The following is a 12,749-nucleotide window of genomic DNA, read 5'->3' as shown; positions in this document are numbered from 1 at the left end:
GCGTGGTAGCTCACCATTGTAATCCCAGCACTTTCAGAGGCCAAGGCAGGCAGATCACCTGAGGTTGGGAGTTTGAGACCATCCTGACCAACATGGAGAAACCCCATCTCTACTTAAAATACAAAATTAGCAGGGCATGGTGGCGCATACCTGTAATCGCAGCTACTCTGGAGGCTGAGGCAAGAGAATTGCTTGAACCTGGGAGGCAGAGGGGGTGGTGAGCCAAGATTGCACCATTGCACTCCAGCCTAGGCAACAAGAGCAAAACTGTCTCAAAAAAAAAGTGAAATTGCTTACCCAAATGTACAGAGTTAACTTTTATTTATTTTTTAATGCTTGATGAATTTGCATGTCATTCTTGGGCAGTGGCCATGCTGTCTTCTCTATATTCCAATTTGGGTATATGTGCTGCCAAAGTGAGTACTGCAGAATTATTTGTTGAGAGAGGCACTTAGATGTGCTGATTGGCACTAAAGCAGTGGAATGGGAAGAAGAGACTTGGAAGGCAGCCCAGACGATCCAGGCATGTGCTAGATGGCAACTGAGGAGCACAGTGCTACCATCTTTACTGGCGTTTCCACCTATGTGCCAGGGTTTCTGTGAGCTACCTGAGAATACTGAAGTATATAATGCCCCGGCACATATTTAGGCACTAATCAGTGGTGTTTATCAAGGTGATTAAAAGCAGACTTAAAAAGTAGCTCATAGCCAGGCGCAGTGGCTCACACCTGCTGTAATCCCAGCACTTTGGGAGGCCAAGGTGGGCAGATCACCGGAGGTCAGGAGTTCAAGATCAGTCTGGCCAACGTGGTGAAACCCTGTCTCTACTAAAAATACAAAAATTAGCCAGGCGTGGTGGCGGGCACCTGTAATCCCAGCTACTTGGGAAGCTGAGGCAGGAGAATTGCTTGAATCGGGGAGGTGGAGGTTGCAGTGAGCCAAGATCACGCCATTGCACTCCAGCCTGGGCAACAAGAGCGAGACTCCCGTCTTGAAAAAAATAATAAAAAGCAGCTCATACTAGGGAACTTGGTAAAGCAAACTCATGCTGTTACAGGTTAAAAGCCTGGTCAGCTATTCTGCTAGACAGTCAAAAGTTGTTGTCTACAGGGCTGGACAGCATATTGCTATTGAAAATAGCTACTAGGAGACCTTGCACAATCCGTGAAACATTGTTAGGCTCATTGTACTATGTAAAATCAGGAAAGAATTTGAGAACATACTGATACAACAAAAAGATGGGTTGTCAAACTCTCACTTCACCAGAAAGCTAAATTAACCAGATAAGTCTTTCTGAAAGTTTTAGTGTCTTAGTTTGTTCCTGCACTGTAACAGAATACCTTAGACTGGGTAAATAATAGGAATTTATTTCTCACAGTTCTGGAGGCTGGCAAATGCAAGATCCAGGTGCTGGTACGTTCAGTGTCTGGCAAGGGTGGCTTTCTGGTCCAAGATGGTGCCTTTTTTCTGCATCTTCCATAGGGAATGAACACTGTCCTTATGGTAGAAGGGATGGAAGGACCAGGCTTTTTTTTTTTTTTTTTTTTTGATACGGCAGGGTCTCACTCTGTCGTCCAGGCTGGAGTGCAGTGGCATGATTAAGGTTCACTGCAGCCTCAATCTCCAGGGCTCCAGCGATCCTCCCACCTCAGCCTCTTGGATAGCTGGGACCACAGGCACGAGCTACCATGCCTGGCTAATTTTTTTATTTTTTGTAGAGACAGGGTTTTCCCATGTTGCCCAGGCTGGTCTGGAATTCCTGACCTTTAGCAGTCCACCTGTTTCCGCCTCCCAAATGCTGAGATTAGAGGCATGAGTCACTGCACCCGGCCTGCAGCCTCTTTTATAAGGGCATTAATCCCCTTTATGAGGGATATTCTCTCATGACTTAATCACCTGCCAAAGACCCCACCTCTTAATACTACATCAGTGATGGGTTCAGTGTATCAATTGGGTGGGAGGGGGCACATTCAGACCATAGCATCTAGTCATTCTGGTTTTATTAAAATTTATTAGACCTGAGGCATGAAAAATAGCATGCTAGATGGGACTTCAGCATTGATGAGTTGCCTTAGTAATACTGTTAATAAAAAGCACTAAATATGCCAGTGGTGTCAGATAATTTGTGTACGAAAAAAGTTTATACTTACAGAAAACCTGGAAAGATGTACCTTGATACCTGTGTTCACCACCTTGATGTAACGAATAACATGCTATTTGCTTTATCTGTATTTCATTGCTAGGAATCGGGCACTATAGCACTTAGGAACACTGACAAGTATTGCATGTTATTGAATATCCAGCTCATATTGAAGTTTTCCTTGGGGAGAGTTCTAGGTCAAGGGTCAGTCCCAGTAGTGGTGTAGTTTAGTTGTCAGGGTCTAACCTAACAATTGCGGTGAGAAATATTGAGGAAATATATGTGGTTATAGCTCTCAAGTTTCTGTAAAGATCTTTGACTAGATAAAAGTACCTGTTTGTAACTCCTGAATGGAAGATGGGACTAGAGAGACTGCAGGTCCTGGGTAGATTCTGATCAGTATTTGTGCCTACACCTGACTCTCCTCTCTTCATCAGCGGAAGAGCAGTTTGGAACTAAACAAGGAGAATGCACATTCAATGACAGCAGAGTAGGGGCAGATCTGCTAGAGTCCATCAGACATGGAGTAGGTTCAAAGCAGCCGTGTATGCCTCCCTTCGTTGTGTGGCACTGTGTACTATTTTTTTTTTTTTTTTTTTTTTTTTGAGATGGAGTTTCACTCTTGTTGCCCAGGCTGGAGTGCAATGGCACGATCTTGGCTCACCGCAACCTCCGCCTCCCGGATTCAAGCGATTCTTCTGCCTCAGCCTCCCGAGTAGCTGGGATTACAGGCATGTGCCACCACACCCAGCTAATTTTTTTGTATTTTTAGTAGAGACGGGGTTTCACCATGTTAGCCAGGATGGTCTCGATCTCCTGACCCCGTGATGCGCCTGCCTCAGCCTCCCAAAGTGCTAGGATTACAGGCATGAGCCACTGTGCCTGGCCTGCACTGCGTACTTATTAGCAAATGTTTATTGAGCCCCCATTTTGAATAGCGTCAATGTGGAGCTACAAGGAGAAACAAGAATAGCTAAAATTACAGAATTTGAGGAGAGAGCTCCATGAGATAGGAGTGAGGGAAACAGCTTAGGAGACAACTGGGAATTTTGAAAGATTCACAAGGCAAAGCTGTCAGACAGCTTCCTTTGAGATGGGCACATCCCATATCTGAACTGTCCAGTGTACTAGCCACTGGCTGCATGGAGCTTCTGCATATGGTAGGCTAGTGACTTAGGAACTGGATTTTAAGTTTAAATTTTATTTATTTTTGAGACAGTCTCCCTCTGTCAACCAGGCTGGAGTGCAGTGGCACGATCCCGGCTCACTGCAACCTCCGCCTCTGAGGTTCAAACAATTCTCCTGCCTCAGCCTCGTGAGTAGCTGGGATTACAGGCACCTGCTACCACGCCCAGCTAATTTTTGTATTTTTTTAGTAGAGACAAGGTTTCACCATGTTAGCCAGGCTGGTCTTGAACTCCTCACTTCAGGTGATCTGCCTGCCTTGGCCTCCCAAAGTGCTGAGATTATAGGTGTGAGCCACCACGCCCGGCCATAAGTTTAAAATTCTCATAGTCACATATGGTGGGTGGCTGATGTATTGGATAGTGCAGCTCTTAGCTACCAACAATGCCTTGCAGGGCACTGAGATCAAAGAGAATTTCGGCAAGATGAACAATGCCCACAAGAGCAGCAGTGATAACAGGAACATTAATCAAACGTCGATCCCCCAAATTCTGAGATCTAAAGATGCATGTCACTCACTGAGTCCTGTATTTCGATGTACCCTAAATTCTGTTTTTAGAAGTCTGCCTCTTCGGCCAAGGCAGCTCCGGACGAGCCCCCCAACAAAGACCCCCTGAGGCGGCGGTGGCGCCTGCAAGGACCACTAGCAGCCGCGGGCTGAGGGGATGTCGGGACCAAGGCAGGGCCGCTGTATCCCACCAGAGGAAGGCTGAGTATCCTGGCGGGGGAGGAGCAGCCTCCCGTGCCAGGCCTCCCCATGTCCCCAGGCCGCAAAATCCCCACCTCCAGTTCAGGGCAAGAAGAGTCCGCGACTCCTATGTCAACAACTGATAAAGATCCCAAAGAAGAAAAAGAGGAAGATGATTCTGCCCTCCCTCAGGAAGTTTACATTGCTGCATCCAGACCTAGCCGGGGATGGCGCAGTAGGAGCAGGACATGTGTTTCTCCTCATGGTGATACAGAGAACAGCTGAAGCTCTCGGTGCAAGACTCATCTGCAATCTCATTGCATCTCATCTGCAAATCAGAACCAAATGCAGACCAACTCGATTATGATGTTGGAGAAGAGCATCAGTCTCCAGGTGACATTAGCAAGGAGGAAGAAGAGACATTGATCAGTGAAGAGGAGATGCCATTCAAAGATGACCCAAGAGATGAGACCTACAAACCCCTCTTAGAAAGGGAAACCCCAAAGCCACGCGAAAATCAGGGAAGGTGAAAGGAGAGGAGAAGAAGGAAATTAAAGTGGAAGTAGAGGTAGAGGTGAAAGAAAAGGAGAATGAAATTAGGGAGGATGAGGAACCTCCGAGGAAGAGAGGAAGATGGAAAGATGGCAAAAGTCCACATTTACCCAGAAGGAGAAAAAAGCCTCCAACCCAATATGTCCGTTGTGAGATGGAAGGATGTGGAACTGTCCTTGCCCATCCTGGCTATTGACAGCACCACGTTAAATAGCATTTGTTGAAGAAAAAATATGTATGTCTGCATTCCTCCTGCGGACAACTCTGTAGGCTCCAGAAGCAACTTCTATGACATGCCAAACATCATACAGATCAAAGGGATTCTATCTATGAATACTGTGCTCAGGCCTTCAAGAGTTCCCACAATCTGGTAGTGCACCAGATGATTCGCATTGGTGAGAAGCCGTTATTACAATGTGAGATCTGTAAATTTACTTCTCGACAAAAGGCATCTCTTAATTGGCACATAAAGAAGCATGAGGCCAGGCGTGGTGGCCCATGCCTGTAATCCCAGCACTTTGGGAGGTCAAGGTGGGTGGATCACCTGAGGTCAGAAGTTCGAGACCACCCTGGCCAACATGGTGAAACTCCGTCTCTACTAAAAAACATAAAAATTAGCCAGACGTGGTGATCCATACCTGTAGTCCCAGCTACCCGGGAGGCTGAGGTGAGAGACTTGCTTGAACCCATGAGGCAGAGGTTGCAGTAAGCCGGGATCCTGCCACTGCACTCCAGCCTGGGCGACAGAGTGAGACTGTGTCTCAAAAAGATAAATAATTAAGGCCGGGCACCCGCGGTGGCTCTTGCCTGTAATCCCAGCACTTTGAGAGGCCGAGGTGGATGGATCACGAGGTCAGGAGATCAAGACCGTCCTGGCTAACATGGTGAAACCCCGTCTCTACTAAAAATACAAAAAAATTAGCCAGGCGTGGTGGCGGGCGCCTGTAGTCCCAGCTACTCAGGAGGCTGAGGCAGGAGAATGGCATGAACCCAGGAGGCGGAGCTTGCAGTGAGCTGAGATAGTGCCACTGCACTCCAGCCTGGGTCACAGAGCAAGACTCTGTCTCAAATAAATAAATAAATAAATAAAGTAAAAATTAAAGTTTGCCTCTTAGGCCGGGTGCGGTGGCTCACGCCTGTAATCCCAACACTTTTGGGGGGATCACAAGGTCAGGAGTTCAAGACCAGCCTGGCCAAGATAGTGAACCCTTGTCTCTACTAAAAATACAAAAATTAGTTGGGTGTGGTGGCAGGTGCCTGTAATCCCAGCTACTCGGGAGGCTGAGGCAGAGAACTGCTTGAACCCAGGAGGCAGAGGTTGCAGTGAACTGAGATCGTGCCACTGCACTCCAGCCTGGGTGACAGAGCAAGACTCCGTCTCAAAATAAATAAATAAAGTCTGCCTCTTTATCACTAATGCTGTCAAACAAAATTATGAAAACTGTTTTAAGGAAACATTGGGGAATAGTGAAAAGATTAATCTTTTGATGATAACCTTTTTTTTGTTTTGTTTTGTTTGTTTTGAGACCGAGTCTCACCTCCTGGGTTCAAGCCATTCTCCTGCCTCAGCCCCCGGAGTAACTGGGATTACAGCCACGCACCACCACGCCTAGCCAATTTTTATATTTTTGGTAGAGACGGGGTTTCACCGTATTGGCCAGGCTGGTCTTGAACTCCTGGTCTCAAGTGATCCGCCCACCTCGGCCTCCCAAAGTGCTGGTATGAGCCACTGCACCCAGCCAATAACCTCTTTTCTAATTAATTTTGCCTTTTCAGTGGGCATATAACCCGTGTGTTGAATTTCAGTCTAGGCACCATGGCTCATGCCTATAATTCCAGCACTTTCAGAGGCGAAAGCGAGAGTATTGCTTGAGCCCAGGAGTTAGAGACCAGCCTGGGAAGCATAGCAAGACCCTGTCTGATTAAAAAACAAAAAGAACGAAAGGAAGACAGAAGAAGGAAACAAACCCAACATGTTCACCTTTTAGGTTTCCAATATTTATATTTTGTAATGCTACTAATATGGGCCCTGCACAGGAATACTTCCAGATTCACAGACTGATGTCTTTGTAAATTCAGACCAACTTCTGTTTCCCAAGTCATATAAACACCCTGAGACCACGCATGTCCCAAATGTATTCTCCTTATTAATACAGAGTTTAACACATCCTCATATTCTTTCTTTTTTTTTTTTTTTTTTTTTGAGACAGAGTCTCGCTCTGTCACCCAGGCTGGAGTGCAGTGGCGCGATCTCGGCTCACTGCAAGCTCCACCTCCCGGGTTCACGCCATTCTCCTGCCTCAGCCTCTCCGAGTAGCTGGGACTACAGGCGCCTGCCACCACGCCCGGCTAATTTTTTTGTATTTTTAGTAGAGACGGGATTTCACCGTGGTCTCGATCTCCTGACCTCGTGATCCGCCCGCCTCAGCCTCCCAAAGTGCTGGGATTACAAGCGTGAGCCACCGCGCCCGGCCAACACATCCTCATATTCAAAGGGAACTGGAAGTTATGAGATATTTGAAAACCAATACTTTTTAAACTCAGCAGTGACAGAAGAAATAAACGATGGAAAGACTTGATCATGTAAAAATTTAAAACTTAAAAGTCACTTTTTTTTTGGAGATGGCCTTGCTCTGTTGTCCAGGCTGGTCTTGAACTCCTGGGAAACCACCCATTTCAGTCTCCCAAAGTACTGGGATTACAGGCATGAGCCATTGCATGCAACCAAAATCACTAAATTTTTAGGAAGTCAATAGACTGTCTAAAGATTTGGGCTGGGCGCGGTGGCTCACGCTTGTAATCCCAGCACTTTGGGAGGCCAAGGCGGGCGGATCACGAGGTCAGGAGATCGAGACCACGGTGAAACCCCGTCTCTACGAAAAATACAAAAAATTAGCCGGGCGTGGTGGCGGGCGCCTGTAGTCCCAGCTACTTGGAGAGGCTGAGGCAGGAGAATGGCGTGAACCCGGGAGGCGGAGCTTGCAGTGAGTCGAGATCGCTCCACTACACTCCAGTCTGGGCGACAGAGCGAGACTCCGTCTCAAAAAAAAAAAAAAAAAGAAAAAAGAAAAAAAAAAAAAAAGATTTGATAAGATGTATAGCAGAGAACACAGACAAGCGTGAGGATATTTATTTGTGGCCAGGTGCAGTGGCTTACACCTGTAATCCCAGCACTTTGGGAGGCCAAGGTGGGTGCATCACCTGAGGTCAGGAGTTCAAGACCAGCCTGGCCAACATGGCAAAACCTGGTCTCTACTAAAAATACAAAACTTAGCCAAGCGTGGTGGCGGGCAACTGTAATCCCAGCTACTCGGGAGGCTGAGGCAGGAGAATTGCTTGAACCTGGGAGGTGGAGGTTGCAGTGAGCCGAGATTGTGCCGTTGTACTCCAGCCTGGGCAACAGAGCGAGACTCCATCTCCAACAAAAAAAAAGATGTGGGCCAGGTGCAGTGGCTCACGCCTGTAATCCCAGCACTTTGGGAGGCCGAGGTGGGAGGATCACGATGTCAGGAGTTTGAGATCAGCCTGGCCAACGTAGTGAAACCCCGTCTGTACTAAAAATACAAAAAATTAGCCCTGCGTGGTGGCCATGCCTGTAATCCCAGCTACTCGGGAGGCTGAGGCAGGAAGGCAGAGGTTGCAGTGAGCCAAGATCACGCCATTGCACTCCAGCCCGGGCAACAGTGCAAAACTCCGTCTTAAAAAAAAAAAAAAGAAAAAAAAGAAAGATGTGTATATCAAGACCTTGGCTGGGTACAGTCGCTTATGCCTGTAATCCCAGCACTTCAGGAGGCCAAGGCCAGAGGATTGCTTGTGGCCAGGAGTTCAAGACCAGCCTGAGCAACATAGTAAGACCCCATCTCTACACACACACACACACACACACACACACACACACACACAAAGAAAACTTAGCCAGGCATAGTGGTGCATGCTTTTGGTCCCAGCTACTTGGGAGGCTGAGGTGGGAGGATTTCTTGAGCCCAGAAAGTCAATGCTGCAGTGAGCTATGATTGCACCACTGCATTCCACATTGCAGCCTGGGTGACAGAGCAAGACCCTGTCTCAAAAACAAAAACAAAAAGGTCAATTTTTTTCTTTTTTTTTGAGATGGAGTCTTGCTCTGTCACCAGGCTGGAGTGCAGTGGCACGATCTTGGCTCACTGCAACCTCTGACTTCCGGGTTCAAGCAATTCTCCTGCCTCAGCCTCCCAAGTAGCTGAGATCACAGGCGCCCGCCACCATGCCCAGCTAATTTTTGTATTTTTAGTAGAGATGGGGTTTCACCATGTTGGGCAGGCTGGTTTTGAACTCTGGGGCTCAAATGGTCTGTTCTACTCAGCCTCCCAAAGTGCTGGGATTACAAGCATGAGCCATCGCGGCCGGCATTTTTTTTTTTTTTTTTTTTTTTTTTTTGAGATGGAGTCTGGGGTGGAGTGCAGTGGCACGATCTTGGCTCACTACAACCTCTGCCTCCCATGTTCAAGTGATTCTCCTGCCTCAGCATCCCGATTAGGGGGGATTACAGGTGCGAGCCACCATGCCTGGCTAATTTTTTTGTATTTTTTGTAGATATAGGGTTTCACCATGTTGGCCTGGCTGGTCTCGAACTCTTGACCTCAAGTGATTCGCCCACCTCGGCCTCCGAAAATGCTGGGATTACAGGTGTGAGCCTCTGTGCCAGGCATGACCTCAATTTTTATTTATATTCTTTTTTTTTTTTAAGCTGTATCTGCTGGAATGGGATTTTATTTTATTTTTTTGAGACAGGGTCTTGAAAGTTGCATTATAGAGAAAAATAGAACTCAGTAATATATAGAAAGTGACGCCGGGCGCGGTGGCTCACGCTTGTAATCCCAGCACTTTGGGAGGCCGAGGCGGGCGGATCACGAGGTCAGGAGATCGAGACCACGGTGAAACCCCGTCTCTACTAAAAATACAAAAAAATTAGCCGGGCGTGGTGGCGGGCGCCTGTAGTCCCAGCTACTCGGAGAGGCTGAGGCGAGAGAATGGCGTGAACCCAGGAGGTGGAGCTTGCAATGAGCCGAGACTGCGCCACTGCACTCCAGCCTGGGCGACAGAGCGAGACTCCGTCTCAAAAAAAAAAAAAAAAAGAAAAGAAAGTGACATACATGTTTAGATACCAGAATTTGGGGGGACAAAATTTTTTTTGACTCCAGTGTCTCCAGCTCAGGCTGGAGTGTAGTGTGTGATTGTTGCTCACTGCAGCCTCGAACTCTTGGGCTCAGGTGATCTTTCCACCTCAGCTTCCCAGGTAGCTGTGACTACAGGCACGTGCCACCATGCCTGCTATTTTTTGTTTTTGTTTTTTTGTAAAGACAGAGTTTCCCTGTTACCCAGACTGGTCTCAAACTCCTTGGCTCAAGTGATCTTCCTGCCTCAGCCTCCCAAAGTGCTGGGATAACAGCCATGAGCCACTGCACTGGGCTAATGAGCAACTTCTTTGTATCAGGTGCTGTTGTATACACATGGGGATATAACAAGACAGGATGCCAGCTCTCAGAGTCTACAGCCTCAGTGTTGCAAGATACATATATATGTGTGTATATATATATATATATAAAGAAAATGTGCTGTTTCCATGGTTTCCTGTGTTAACTGTTTTCCTTTTCCAATTTCCAGTAGAGTGTTATTTATTCCCTTGTCATTTTCTTTTTTTCTTTGAGACAGAGTCTGTCTCTGTCACTCAGGCTGGAGTGCAGTGGCAGGATCTCTGCTCATTGCAACCTCTGCCTCCCAGGTTCAGGTGATTCTCCTGCCTCAGCTTCCCGAGTAGCTGGGATTACAGGTGCCCACCACCATGCCCAGCTAATTTTTGTACTTTTAGTAGAGACAAGGTTTCACCATGTTGGCCATGCTGGTCTTGAACTCCTGACCTCAGGTGATCTGCCCGCCTCGGCTTCCCAAAGTGCTGGGATTACAGGCGTGAGCCACTGCGCCTGGCCATTTTCTTTCTTGTACCATTTTGGAAGTTTTATGCCTTCTATATATTTTTTTTACCAGCTGTTGTTAAATTTTTAACACTCATTTTTTTAAATTTTGAGACAGGGTCTTACTCTGTTGCCCAGGCTGGAGTGCAGTGGCAAGATCTCGGCTCCTTGCAACTTCTGCCCCTGGGGCTAAGGCGATCCTCCTGCCTCAGCCTCCTGAGTAGCTGGGACCACAGGTGCACACAACCATACCTGACTAATTTTTTTGTATTTTTTTTGTAGAAATGGGGTTTTGCCATCTTGCCTGGGCTCGTCTCTAACTCCTAACCTCAGGTGATCCACCCGCCTCAGCCTCTCAAAGTCTTGGGATTATAGGTGTGAGCCTCAGCTCCTGGCCACCATTGTCTTTTGACCTCTATTGTTGCTGATAAGAAATCTAACAGTCTAGGGCCGGGTGTGGTGGCTCACACCTGTAATCCCAGCACTTAGGGAGGCGAGGCGGGCGGATCACGAGGTCAGGAGTTGGAGACCAGCCTGACTAACATGGTGAAACTCTGTCTCTACTGAAAATACAAAAATTAGCTGGGCGTGGTGGTGGACGCCTGTAATTCCAGCTACTCAGGAGGCTGAGGCAGGAGAATCGCTTGAACCCATGAGGTGGAGGTTGCAGTGAGCCGAGATCGTGCCACTGCACTCCAGCCTGGGCAACAGAGTGAGATTACTTCTCAAAAAAAAAAAAAAAAAAAGAAAAAGAAAAAAAGAAAAAGAAATCTGACAGTCTCAGTATTATTCCTTCATAGATAATCTGTTGTTTCTAGTTGCTTTTATGGTTTTGTCCTTTTTTTGTGTGTTTTACAACCTCACTACAAGATGTCTGGGTATGGCTTTATTTTTGTTTCTCCTATTTGAGTGTTACTGTGCTTCTTCCATCTGTGGATTCATGGCTTATACTTTAGGACAGTTCTTAGCATTGTCATATTAACTGCAGCAATTTTTTCATTCTCCCTCTTCTCTCCTTTTTTTTTTCTTTGAGACGAAGTCTGTCTCTGTCACCCAGGCTGGAGTGCAGTGGCATGATCTGGGCTCACTGCGATCCCTGCTCCTGGGTTCAAGCGATTCTCCTGCCTCAGCCTCCTGAGTAGCTGGGATTACAGGTGGGCGCCACCATGCCCGGTTATGTTTTGCATTTTTAGTAGAGATGGGGTTTCACCATGTTGGCCAGGCTGGTCTCAAACTCCTGACCTCAGGTGATATGCCTGCCTCAGCCTCCAAAAGTTCTGGGGTTTCAGGCGTAAGCCACTATGCCTGGCCTCCCTCTTCTTTCCTTCTTGACTTTTATTCTATCTATACTGTATTTAACTTTCTTATTCTCTCTATATCTCAGCCTCTCTTACATATTTCGTATTTTTAAAAATCTCTTGGTGCTGTATTTTGAGTGATTTCCCTGAATCTATCTTTTAAACCACTAAGTCTTTATTCAGCTATGACTAATCTCCTCTTTAATGTATCCACTGAGGGTTTTTATTTTTATTATTTTTAATTTTTTTATTTTTTTTTTTGAGACAGAGTCTCCCTCTGTCGCCCAGGCTGGAGTGCAGTGGTGCAATCTCGACTCACCACAACCTCCGCCTCCCAGGTTCAAGTAATTCTCCTGCCTCAGCCTCCTGAGTAGCTGGGATTACAGGTGTGCACCACCATGCCAGGCTAATTTTTTTTTTTTTTTGTATTTTTAGTAGAGACAGGGTTTCACCATCTTGGCCAGGCTGGTCTCGAACTCTTGACCTTGTGATCGGCCCGTCTCAGCCTCCCATAGTGCTGGGATTACAGGTGTAAGCCACTGCGCCTGGCCTTTATTTTTATTTTTTAAACAGCTTTGATAGGAAACGGTGGCTCACACCTGTAATCTCAGCACTTTGGGAGGCTGAAGCAGGTGGATTACCTGAAGTCAGGAGTTTGAGACCAGCCTGGGCAACATGGTGAAATACTCTACTAAAAATGCAAAAATTAGCGGGGTGTGGTGGTGGGCGCCTGTAATCCTTAGCTACATGAGAGGCTGAGGTGGAGGCTGCAGTGAGCCGAGATTGTGCCAATACACTCCAGCCTGGGCAACAGAGTGAGACTCTATCTCAAAAATAAATAAACAAAATAAACAGTTTTGTTGAAATATAATTTACATACCACAAAGTTCATTCATTTAAGGTACACTAATGATCTGTAGCATATTGACAGAGTT

At 46.8% G+C, this 12,749-nt stretch overlaps 1 non-coding gene and 1 pseudogene across 1 annotated transcript; one reads left to right on the top strand and one right to left on the bottom strand.

Annotated features, from left to right (window-relative positions):
• Nucleotides 1-320: 320 nt before the first annotated feature.
• LOC129472837 (U6 spliceosomal RNA) lies at nt 321-424 on the bottom strand. The gene has a single exon (XR_008654105.1). It is a non-coding gene; the product is annotated as a U6 spliceosomal RNA (small nuclear RNA).
• Nucleotides 425-3,750: 3,326 nt separating this feature from the next.
• LOC129472162 (E3 ubiquitin-protein ligase ZFP91-like) lies at nt 3,751-5,461 on the top strand (annotated as a pseudogene).
• The last annotated feature ends 7,288 nt before the right edge of the window (nt 5,462-12,749 follow it).

Source organism: Symphalangus syndactylus, chromosome 22 (genome assembly GCF_028878055.3).
Source record: "Symphalangus syndactylus isolate Jambi chromosome 22, NHGRI_mSymSyn1-v2.1_pri, whole genome shotgun sequence".
Lineage (NCBI taxonomy): Eukaryota > Metazoa > Chordata > Mammalia > Primates > Hylobatidae > Symphalangus > Symphalangus syndactylus.
The sequence above is the reverse complement of the archived record's forward strand: the minus strand, read 5'-3'. Positions and strand labels throughout refer to the sequence as shown.